This window comes from Dermochelys coriacea, chromosome 3 (assembly GCF_009764565.3).
Source record: "Dermochelys coriacea isolate rDerCor1 chromosome 3, rDerCor1.pri.v4, whole genome shotgun sequence".
NCBI classification, from domain to species: Eukaryota; Metazoa; Chordata; order Testudines; family Dermochelyidae; genus Dermochelys; species Dermochelys coriacea.
Genome location: NC_050070.1, coordinates 39,827,128 through 39,839,623, shown reverse-complemented (window position 1 = coordinate 39,839,623; position 12,496 = coordinate 39,827,128). Strand labels below are relative to the sequence as shown.

General features: G+C 42.4%; 1 protein-coding gene across 7 annotated transcripts in view; it reads left to right on the top strand.

Annotated features, from left to right (window-relative positions):
* ERICH1 (glutamate rich 1) overlaps positions 1-12,496 on the top strand; it is a 121,449-nt gene that overhangs the window by 91,700 nt on the left and 17,253 nt on the right. The window lies entirely within an intron of this gene.

Below are 12,496 nucleotides of genomic sequence, written 5' to 3'. Positions count from 1 at the left end.
CAGTCAGCATTTCATCTTCTAAATAAGCACTTAATAAATGTGTATTTCTATCCATCCCAAATATATCTGAGTTAGGGCATTTAGCCAAATGCATTTCATGTCATTGTCTCAAACAACTGAGGCAGCTTCAAATCTAGCCTTGCAATGTTTTATGGATCATCTGTATGTATTCATAGAGTTTAAGGCCAGAAGGCACTATTATCTCATTTAATCTGACCTCCCATATGTCATAGAACATAACATTTCATCTGATTATCCTTCTGCTGAGTGCAATAACTGACTTGTGTTCATCTTAAAGCTGGATTGGAAAAGGCTTTCCCATCCTACACAAATATTTGTGATGTCAGCATCGCTCTCTATGTGAGTGTGAGACACACTCCTTTTCTCCTCAATAGTCCAGTGGTTAAATAAGCACCTCAAATGTGGGAGACTCAGTTTCAGGTTCCCATTTTGCCTGAATTGGAACAAGGACTTGAACATGCGTCTCCCAGATGAGTGCCCTGACCACTTGGCCATTATGGGGTGTATGTCTCTTTCTCTGATTTTTGATCAGAAATTCCATCCTAGGCCCGAGAAACTTTCCTGACAAAAATGTTGTCTGAATTGATACATTTCAGGGAAGAGTTTTGGTTCTTGTGTTCTGTGATAAAAACTGTTTTGTCAGTAAATTCCCGACCAGCTCTAGTTTAGCTAAAGCATGTCTTCTAGAAGGACATCCAGTTTTGATTTAAAGACATCATGTGATGGAGAATCCACCACTTCTCTTGGTAGTTTGTTCCAATAATTTAATCACCCTCAATGTTTAAAATTTTTAGCCTTATTTCTAATTTGAATTGGTGTACTTCAGCATTCAGCCATTGGATCTAGTTATACCTTTCTCCACTAGACTAAAGAGCCCTATAATATCTGCTATTATTGGAGAGGGAGTGGATGTACAGAAATTGGAACAGTGTGATGATAAAGCCATTGATGTTAATGACAAACCTGCCATTGGCTTCAGTGGTGAAAGATCAAGGGCCAAATTCACAAAGATACTTAGGCAATGAGTCTATTCTCAAAGCCACTGCTCAGTGCCTAAGTTTCTGCTGGTAGGCATGCACAAAGCTGCCTAAGTCCTGACGCTGATCCACAGCCAACAGGCAGCTCAGAGCTCTGGAAAAACCAGGCTGTGACGCAGTATTCTTAAATTAGTCATTCCACCTGCCCATCTTGTCTGCGGACTCTGATTTCCTTCTAATGGGGATAACAATATTTTCTTAAATCTTGAGCCAGCTGGGAGAATAAATTAATTCATTAAAGCTTGTGAAGTATTCAGATATTTCAGTAATTGGCACTTTATAAATACCTATGTAGACAGAATATCAGAAAAGTGAAAAGAATTACTGTGCATGCTTGTAAAAATTATAGGGCCAGTGATAGCTGAAATTGTATGAAGTGAAAAAGATGACACATTTTCAGTCTATAAAGATGCTGGGCAATGCTCCAGCAAATAAAAAAAGCAATAGCATCACCTCTAATCTTGGTTTATGGTGTTATATATGTAATGTGAAAAGCTTTATTTTGGATGCAGATGCCATGTTTTTAGGCTTATATGAAGTATAATGTCAAGTGCAGAGAGGTTTGTGTATTTTTCCTTATTACAGCAAGGATCTTATTTCACTGATGGTGCCATATCACTGAACTGAGATAATAAAGTCCATCTCCTTGGTGTTTAAAGGAAGAGGTGCTGAGCAACCCCAGCTCCCCCTGAAGTAACTGGGAGCTAAGGCTGCACTGCAAATGGCAGACTCAAGACCCACAGGTCAAAACTTCCAAGAATCTGCTAACTTTAGGTGCCTCTGTGTTTGGATGCCCAACCTCGGGACTAATTTTTCAAAGTACTGAGCACTCCCAACTCCAGATCACCACAGTAGCATTTTACACAGGGTATTTATGGTATATCCCTGACTAGAATCCACATATTTGTTAAAATAATTTTAGTTGTTTAAAAAAATTGTGTACATTTCATAACAAATTTAAATCAATGGGGAAGTTTTTTGAGCCAGATCCTCAGTTGCTTGTAAATCAACATAGGTCTGTTGACATAAATTGATGCTATGCCAGTTTACACCACTGGAGGACCTGGTCCATGATGGTCTTCATTCCATTTCTCAAAATACACCTGGGATGTAGTTAATGTAGCATTGTGCCTCCTCCATGTCTTAGGGCATGTCTACACTTACCTCTGGAGCGATCAATCCACCAGGGGTCTACTAGATGTGATAAATCGACTGCTGAGTGCTCTCCCGTCAACTCCAGTATCCACCGGAGCGAGAAGCATAGGCAGTGTTGACGGGGGAGTGGCAACAGTCGACTTACCGCAGTGAAGACACCGCGGTAACTAGTTCTAAGTATGTCGACTTCAGCTATGCTATTTTCATAGCTGAAGTTGCATAACTTAGACCGATTTAGCTGCCCCCTTCCCCCCCCCCCGGCCTTATTGCATACAGTAAGAAGTTTCTAACTTAACTGTACATTTTAAGCCATGTAATAAACAAAATATCCAATGTTAGGAAATAGCTGGCACCTTGAAGCATGCCTTTTTTCATCCACTATTTTATGTGTACAAATTTTAATCCAAATCTGAATTAACAGCACAAAACAACCATTCTGGAGGAGATACTGAAAAATAAAAATACTGCAAAGCTTTGCATTTCTTATAATACTTCATTAGACTTCATTCTCCACTCTTTTAAAAATGGCTATACTGGCAGCTAAAAATTAGTAATTGTAACCTACATCATAAACAAGGTTACACCATAACTAACAATCAGGCATGCTGTCAGAAATTTAAAAAATCAGTAGAGTTTAGTACAATGCAGTAAATTAATTAAAGAAGATTTTAAAATGTTTAAATATCTGATAAGCATGTTAACTAAAATAGATAAATTAGGGCAGTGTTTCTGTGTTCATCTATATCATTTTGGTCTTTCAGAAGTCATTTTGCAACTAAATTTCTGTCCTTCATACTATTAATTATTAGGAGTTAAAATAAATATCACATTTTTCCCATTAAATCACTTGTCATTTAATAGTCTGTAGTCCATTAGTCCAAATTAGGCCTTATATCCTACATCAATTTATCCTGACTAACTGAAAATGCAAATTTTAAATGCTGCTCAAGTGTTTTAATATTCTGGCTTTTCTCATTACTTCTGTTTTATTTTTCTGAGGAAATGGGAACCCTTTGGATTCTTTAAACTTACAATTCATTGAAGACCAAATCTGAAAAAATGATTGTGAAGAAGACTCTTTGAAATGTTAATCTGTGGCCTACAAAACTAGAAGAAAATCAGATTGATTTTATTGAAAATGTGTGGCTTGAAATGTTTAAAATGTCTTCAGTTTTATTCATATAAATTATTGGGGCAGGGGGAAGCCCAGCAACCACACAAACTTGATGACACTTTCAGTTCAAATACAAAAACATAATCTTGTTAAGAAAAGACTATCTCTATTTAACAGCAATTAAGCGCTGCAGCTGCTAAGCTGTAAAAGTTCTGTGGGCACCCACAGCTTGGTACCTTTACAGCATTTCTGATTCAGTAGCCCTAAAAAAAGGATAATGATTGTCATAGAAACCTGGCTTTAACCTTCATTGCCAATTCTCCCCAGATTGTGAATCTTTAGATCTGCCAACTTTTTTTGCTCTAAGGGTCTGTCTTCACCACAAATTATGGTGTAATTGTAACATGGGTAGGCAAATCCATGCTAGCTTTTATTTAGTTAGCAAGGATAACAATAGCAGTGAAGACGTGGTGGCACAGCACAGACTAGCAACCCAACTAAGTATTCAGGATCTTAGGTAGGCTTCTACTGGGGCTGCTGGCCTGTGCTGAAATCTGTGCCACCATGTCACCATGGGCCACTCTCATTACAACTACAAAAGTTATTTTTCCTCCCTTGGTATCCTACTGTTAATTTAATTGTCTCGTTAGACTGACCTCACCCTTGGTAAGGCAACTCCCATCTTTTCATGTACTTATACCTGCTCCTGTATTTTCCACTCCATGCATCTGATGAAGTGGGTTCTAGCCCATGAAAGCTTATGCCCAAATAAATTTGTTGGTCTAAGGTGCACAAGGACTCCTCGTTGTTTTTGCATGTCTTCAGTACTATCATTACCTGTGCTAGCTACAGGAAAGTTAGCACAAGTATGCCAACCTATGCTACAGTTACATCTTCAACTTGCAGTGTAGACATCCCCTTTTTGTCAAAATAGTCATTACAAATGGTGTTGGGGAACTCCAGTAAGAAAAGGTAGGAAGTGCTGGTTAGAGTCTAAATGTGAAGGTGGCTGACTGAAAGGTCCTGGTTGGAAGTCAGTCAAGAAAAGCCAAAATGCATAAAATGGGATTTAAAATAAAAATTGATAGAGATCATTAAGCATTCAAGATACTTATGTTTTAAAAACCAAGCCATTGAGTTGTCATAGCTCCAAGAGCCAGATACGTTTTAAAAAAATAGGAATGAATTATTTGTATTATTGTAGCACCTAGGAGCTCTAATCATGCACTAAGACTCCATTGTGCTAGGCACTGTATAAACACAGAGCAAAAAGACAGTCCCTCCCTAAAAGAACTTATAATCTAAGTGTAAGCCAAGAGATAACAGATGGAGACAGACTGACAGGAGACTACAAGGAGATGATGAGGCTGGCATTGGTCAGCATGATAGGCTGTTGTCTCTGCACCCCAGCAGCCTAACTGTTGTCAGATTTTTGTAAGCTTCATGGCAAAAGAGAGTTTTGAAGGAGGATAACGAATTAGTTTTGTGGATGTTTATAGGGTGCTCCTCCCAAGCATGAGGGGCAACATGGGAGAAAGCATAAAGGTGCTTGTCTGAAAATGTAACAAGTGGGTGATAGAGGTTGGCATCCTGGGCTGATTGGAGATGGGAATCAACATCTCAATAGCAAATGAGCAATGATAGGTAGAGTGGGGAATGGGGATAGCCTACGACGGGCTTTTGAAAGTAAGACAAGCAGTCTATTTTTGATGCAATGGAGAAGGGGAAGCCTGTGGAGAGTTGCAGAAAGAGGGGTGACGTGGTCAAAGTGACAGGTTAGGAAAAAAATCTCTTCAGCAGCATTTTGAATGCTTCTGAGCGGGGAAAGACTGTATATGTGAAGGCCAGAGAAAAGGATGTGTAGTAATCAAGACTTGAGGTAATCAGATCTTGGATGCAAGTTTTAGCTGTGGATGGATAAAGAAAGACCATATCTTAGAGATGTTATTCAGAAAGAATCTGCAAGATTTAGAGGTAGCCTGGATATGAGGACCTAAAGCAGCATTTCTCAAATGCAGACACCAACGGATTTTTTGGGGGCCATGACAGCCTACAAAGTATGGGTGGAGATTGGGGGGGGCAAAGTAGTGACCCCTACTTGCAGGGTCCAGCTGTTGCTCCTGAATAGCTGTTACCAAGGGCAGTGAGATGTGCCACCTTAGTGTTTGTGCTGACACTGCCAGCAGGGATCAGTACCCTCACTGCACAGCCTCCTCAGGGGGTCCGGGCATTGCCCCTGGAGACACACAGGGGCAGCATGCAAGGTGTCGGAGGCAGCTCTTGTTGGGCAGTTCCCCCACTCCCACCTGGCCAGGGCACAGGAGCCTGAGACTCTGCAGTCAGCTGGTGAATTCCTGATCCAAGTTCCCTGGGGCGGGCTCTTGCTGAAGGGCCACAGGAGGCAGGGACAGAGAGACAGTTTTGTCAGAGCAGCCTCCAGTAAAAGATGGTGGCCACACTCTGAGACCACCCAAAAATTTGTTGTGAGAACCTCTGACCTAGAGAGAGATCTGAGTTGAAGATGGCACCCATATTATAGATCTGGCTGACAAGCAGGATGGTGGTGTTGTCCACAGTGACTAAGTAAAGAAGCTTTCTGTAAGCACACATCCCTTTGTAAAGTACCAGCACTCCTGATCACAAATCTATTGAAGTCAGTAGGATTCTTTTAAGTGACTTTAAGATGCTTTGGATGGGGCTTTCATGTATTGGGTATAGATATCACTAGGGAAAACAAATTCATTAGTAGGAGTTCTCTGCAGCCTGTGGATTACTGCAGCCCATGTCTGCATTAAGTAACGTGAACCAAGCTGAAACTAGACAAATTCAAATTAGAAATAGGACACAGTTTTAGCAGTGAGGATGATTAACCATTCGAAGAAACTAGCAGTTGACAATTCTCTATCTCTTGATGTCTTCATATCAAGATGGGATGTCATTCTGAATATATGCTTTAGTCAAACATACAAATTATTGGGCCCAATACCAGGGTAACTGGGTGAAATTTAGTGGCCTGTGATATACAGGAGTTGAAACTAGATCAGAGGTCAGTAACCTTTCAGAAGTGGTGTGCCGAGTCTTCATTTATTCACTTTAATTTAAGGTTTCGCGTGCCAGTAATACATTTTAACATTTTTAAGAAGGTCTCTCTATAAGTCTATATATTATATAACTAAACTATTGATGTCTGTAAAGTAAACAAGGTTTTCAAAATATTTAAGAAGCTTCATTTAAAATTAAATTAAAATACTGATCTTACACCGCCAGCCGGTCTGGGACCCCGGCCCTGCCCACATAGAGTAGGTACCTACCTTCTCCCTGGTTCTACCCCATTCTCTTCCTCTCTTTCTCTGCACTCATAGTGAGGGTAGGAGTGCACAGGGCTGGGGGTGAAAGAGCAGGCTGGGGATTGGGGTGTAGGGTCTGGCCAGGAGCTAGAATGAGGGAGGGGCTTAGGGTTGGGGCAGGAGGTTTGAGTGTGGAGTGCTTACCTGGGCAGCTCCCATTTGGTGCAAGGAGTGCAGGTAGGAATGGGGGGGGGTGCAGGAGCTCCCGTTTGGTGCTCACGGTGGGGGTGAGAATGTGGGGGGGTGCAAGAGTCAGGGCATGGGGTGTGGGGGGGGCTGGGTATGTGTGGGGGTGCAGGAGTGAGGGGTAGGGGTGTGAGGAGGGTGCAGGAGTCAGGGCATGGGGGGCTGGGTATGTGGGGGGTGCTGGAGTCAAGGCTGGGGTCATGGGGGGTGCAGAGGTCAGGGCAGAGGCTGGGAGCATATGAGGAGGGTGCAGGAGTTGGCATGGGGTGTGGGGGGCTGGGTTTATGGGGGATGCAGGGGTCAGGACAGAGGGCTGGGGAGTGTGTGTAGGGGGGTGCAGGGGTCAGGGCAGAGGGCTGGGGTCGTGGGGGTGCTCCAAGCCCCCTGTCCAGAGCGGCTCATAGCAGAGTTCTAGAGGGGATATACCACGATTCCACCTACCTTACCCAAGGCCCTGTCCCCACCTCTTCTCCACCTCCTCCCTCCGGAGCAGGAGAGAGCACTCTGGCTCTGCTTCTCCCTCTCCCTCAGCTGATCGCCAGGGGGGCAGGGAGGGAGAGGAGGAAGTGCAGGCACAGCAGGGGGACGGGGAGCTTGCCTGCCCTGCAGCAGCAGCCGGCAGGAACAAGCTTCTTCACCCTGCCCCTGCGTGGGGGGTGGCAGGATTTTTAATGGTACGCTGCTGCCTACCAGGGTCTGGCAGCAGGCACTGAGCGGGGCCGGCGGCTGGGACCCGACAGGCAGCAGCGTGCCATTAAAAATCAGCTTGCATGCCGTCTAATCTGTAAAGGTCTTCTAGCCTGATTTTGAGAAGTGGTAAGCATCCACAACTTGAATTCAAGTTAGTGGGAGCTGCGGGTGCTCAGTTCCCTAAAAATCTGGCCCTATGTGGTGTAGAACCCATCTACCTTAGGCACCATCTCATTCCCTAGTGACTGAAGCCAGCTACTGTGCATTTACTCAGTCTCCATGTGGGAGTGAAAGTTAAGTGTTTCAGTGGAGATTATTTAGATGCATTGATTCACCAGAGACAGTTTGCTGACATTAAGGTGGCAGTACAAGACGCATCTTTTCAGTTGCTGTCAATGAATTTCTCCTTATGGTTGGGCCAGGGGGAAGAACAGAAATGGGGAGTATTTGTCAGGCCTAGTGTGTACAGTTTAAATGCAAGTTTGTATTTAATTGTGTCATGTGGCCAGATGCCATGGGGATCGATGCATAAGAATATCAATTAATGTCAGTATGCAAGAGAAAAGCATTACTATTTAAAATCATTTCTATTTTTCCTTGAAGACCTAAACTGGGCTTGCAAATGTATGAATATTGTGTAAATGATCCATTCATCTTAATGAATATTAATGATCTGACCCCTTTATTTCAGACAGAAACAGTGTTTATGATGTCTTTATGATTTGTATTCTATTTAACTACATATTTAACATGTTCTTATTAGAATTGCTTATACAATATACATTCTCAGAACATACTAATATCTCAGAAATAAGACTTCTTGAAGTTATTATTCGAGCAAAATTTATGTCACTTGAATTTTTCAAAGAATCCAAGTAGCTCTACAAACTGATATATGGTGCAACGGATCAATTAAAATTAATTTACAGTGGAATCTGACAAATTTGAATATGTATTGCAAGCTGGTGAGTTTTGCTAATTAGGAGAGGTCAGATTCTAATATGTTGGACTCATCTTAAATAGTAGTATGTTACTTCTCAGAGAGACCCTTTGAAATCAGTCAGTAAGTAAAGGTGGCAAAATTTGACCCTAAATGTCTCATGTATGAGATAAATGCATGTGATATGACACATCCTGATGGGCAAGCAAGGAGCATAAAGACATAAGCATACTTAAACTGCAGTGATCCCAAAACTTTTTCTGTCATACCTCCCATTACCCATAATGGAACCTGTCCATGTCCCCCTGGGAACCATGATTAGGAGCTGCAGTTGGGAGCTGGGGCCAAAGCAGAGCCATGGTTGGGGCTGGGAGCAGGGCCATGGTTGGGAGCCGGGGCCAGGTGTGGCGCCACGGCTGGGGCCCGCGGTAAGGGCCGGGAGCCCTGGTCAGGGCTGCAGCTGGGGGTGGGAGTGGAGCTGCAACGGGGACCGGGAGTGGGGCAGGAGGCCAAGGCCGGGGCTGTGTCTGGGGCCGCAGCTGGGGCTGAGAGCAGTGTGGGACTGGGTGGCCCTCCCTCCTCGCCCCTTGTGCGGGCTGGCCCAGGCCCCTCTGTGCAAATATACTTCCGCACCCCATAGGTTGGGGACCACTGCTATACTGGAACAGGCCAATAGTCCATATGCACAGTAACAATATCCAGGACCAGATGCTTCAGTGAAGGTGAAAGAAAACTTGTGGTGGCAGTTGTGGGCTAATGTTTCCCTCAGACAGAGATTCTTCCTAACCCCCAACAGTTGTTTAGAGGCTGACTTATACCCTCAGCCTGAGGGCCTATATACCGTCCAACACTCTTATTATTTTTTAATATTTCTATTATATAATATAACTAGATATTTCTGTTCTTGCTGTCCATATAAATAGCTAATCCTTTTTTAATCTTTGCAAGGTCATGGCCTCAGTATTGTCTTGTGTCAGTGAGTTCCACAGGCCAACAGTGCATTTTATGGAAAAAATATTTACTTTTCTCCGTTCTGAATTTGTCATCTCTCAAGTTCATTGAATGTTCCCTTGTTCTTGTATTATGTAACATGATTTTTCTTCTCCCTATAATTCCTTTATTTAATATATTTTTATTGAAGCCTCTCTTATTCATCTGGGCTGTAATATAAATAGTCCCACTCTTTTCAGTCTCTCTCCAGATTTTTCCATTCTCTTAATTGTTTTCGTTGCTATTTCCTAACTCCCATCTATTCTGCTATATTCTAGTGAAAAAGGGGTGACAAGAACTGAACGTACTAATGCAGAAAACAGGTTTCAGAGTAGCAGCCGTGTTAGTCTGTATTCGCAAAAAGAAAAGGAGTACCGGTGGCACCTTAGAGACTAACAAATTTATTAGAGCATAAGCTTTCGTGAGCTACAGCATCCGATGAAGTGAGCTGTAGCTCACGAAAGCTTATGCTCTAATAAATTTGTTAGTCTCTAAGGTGCCACCGGTACTCCTTTTCTTAATGCAGAAAAGGAAGTGATATTGATTTATACAATGGCTTTATAATATTTTCTTTACTATTATTGTGAGAGAGCTTTCCCTTCACTCTCTCCCCTGGTTCTTGTCATGTGGACAGAAAGCAGAAAACCAGAAGTCCGAAGTGTAGACAATGCAATGTTTATTGGGGTTAGTTTCCAGCAAACATGTTCATAACTGACGCCGCGGAGCCTTGTTTCCCAGTGTCTCATCCCTTGCTCCTCAGAAGGCATCATTGAAGTGCGTGCCCACAGCCCCACCCCTTACAATTTAGGGTCATGTTCCATTTTGGAATCTTCATCCCACCTCTTCTTTTACCCCATGGGAGGGGTAAGGAGTGAGGTTGTGCTCTAGTAATTAACGGGCATTTCTTTGGTCTTGTAGTGTTTTATACCTTCCCCCAAACCCTTTTGCCCCTCCTGACTGGTTGCTTGATTTTGCCTTGAGATAGGGGTTGAGGCAATCTGAAAGTGTGCTCTGAGTAACATTTTAACTGCTCTTATCTATTCCCATTATACTAACAAATCCATCTGACTAGGCAGAAGCAACATCAGTGTCTTTGTCCTTTGTTTACACATATTGGTGTAAGAGTATCAAAAGACTATCCCAGGCTAACAAACAAACCTATATGCTAACAATTATCTATCCCATTTCTTATCCATCCGAACATTTTTTTTTTTTTTTTGATCAGTGATGCACACTGAGCAAAGATCTTCATTGAGCTGTCCACACTGTTGACCAGGTCTTTTTCTTGAGTTGATACAGTTCATTAAGAGCCTAGTATTGAGTTTTTTCAAATTATTCCCTCCTGCTCTGTGCCTTACTTTGCATTTATCAACACTGATTTTTTTCTGCCATTGAGTGTCATATCAGTGGTACGGTATCTGATTGGCCCTGCCAGTACCATGGAGTAATCAAAGTGGCAAGTTATTTTTTGAACTATAAATACCAGAAAAATGTAGAAACACTGGAAGATGTTCAGAAAAGACCCACAAGAAATGACTAGAGGACAGGAAGTTTAACTTAAGAAAGATGAAGAGAACTAAGTACACCTTGTAAAAATGCTGGCTCTGATTCTGCTCTAACTTACACTGGTGTAAATCAGGTGTGACACCATTGAAATCAATGGAAGTACATCATTGGGGAGCCAGTATACATGAGAAGAATCAGTTCATTCTGCCTGCTCACCCTGCTGTCTCCAGACCTCCTGCTGTCCTGAGCTACAAAGGAGAGGAAAACTCAAAATTGGACTTGACTCAAAATTTCTATTATCTTAAGTCCTTTCCTCCCTTTTGAGACGTTTTCTTGGCAGTTTCAAGCCTTTTGGGGGTGCCTTGCTCCATGGAATGAAATTGTTGCCCTGAGCCTTAGTGGTCTCAGGCTGCCTTAAAAATGTCTTGGAGCATTTGGCAGCTGAAACAGGTTACAGATGCTTTCATGTGCCGAAACTGATGTGCTTATGTAAAGAGAGGGTTGAGTAATCACAGAGAAGAAAAGTTATCAAATTTTACCATAGGATTTACTTATTATTACCAACTTAATCCAGTCAAGGCCAAAGTAGATCTTAAAATGCAACATTGGTGCTTTGTTTATATTTTCTTCCCCCATTCATCCCTGCCTTTAGCTCTCATATTTTACTCCTCCAGCACTACAGACTGTATTTTTCCTACATCCCATATGTCCAAATCCTGCATAAAGATGTTTAGCTCAAATGTCATGCATGTGAAATGCTCCACAGACTCCTTCATAGAAGATATCAAAAATGTCTTTGCGGTGAGTCATCCATAGCTAAAGAGGAATTGAGGGTTGTAAAAGAGAAAGTGGCTCAGAGCTAACGGAGTTCGAGACAGAAGAGGAAGCACAAATGAAAAGTCCCCAACTACTGAGAAAATAGAGGCCAAGATTGGAGGGCCAGACAAATTGTGGATGTCGGAGGCAAGCGGACAAAGTGTGCAGAGCAACCAAGGATGTGGACCTGATTCATTAGCATAACACTGGTGTAATGATGTAGAGAAACTCTTTGATTTCAGAGTAGTTTTACACCAGTGTTACTAGCTTACAGAGAATCAGGACCTGTGTTTTCAGTTGAATTCAGAATGTAAAGATAAAGGATAATAAGGGTTAAGTGGTCTTGCTTTCTGAAGTGAGACAGTAGAATGGCAGCAGTGTTCAGGGCCCCCTGAAGTTTGAGAGTAAGGATATCATTAGACCATAAAAGAGAATTGCAGTTAATTAGACAGGAAATTATTTTAGGCATAAATAAGGATTTCAGCAGCAGCACAGTCAATGTTAGGGTGGATTTTGGCAATCTTCTGTGGGTAGTAACAGGCAAGACTTGCATCCTGAGTAGATGTGTGGGAGAGGAGGTAAGTAAGCTGCAAAGTTAAGCTCTGAATAAAGAAGCATAAAGCCAAAGGAGGGACTTCATCCCCTTGACATTTCAGCCTTTTAAAAAATGAAACTGTCAGGAAGTTATGGTGTT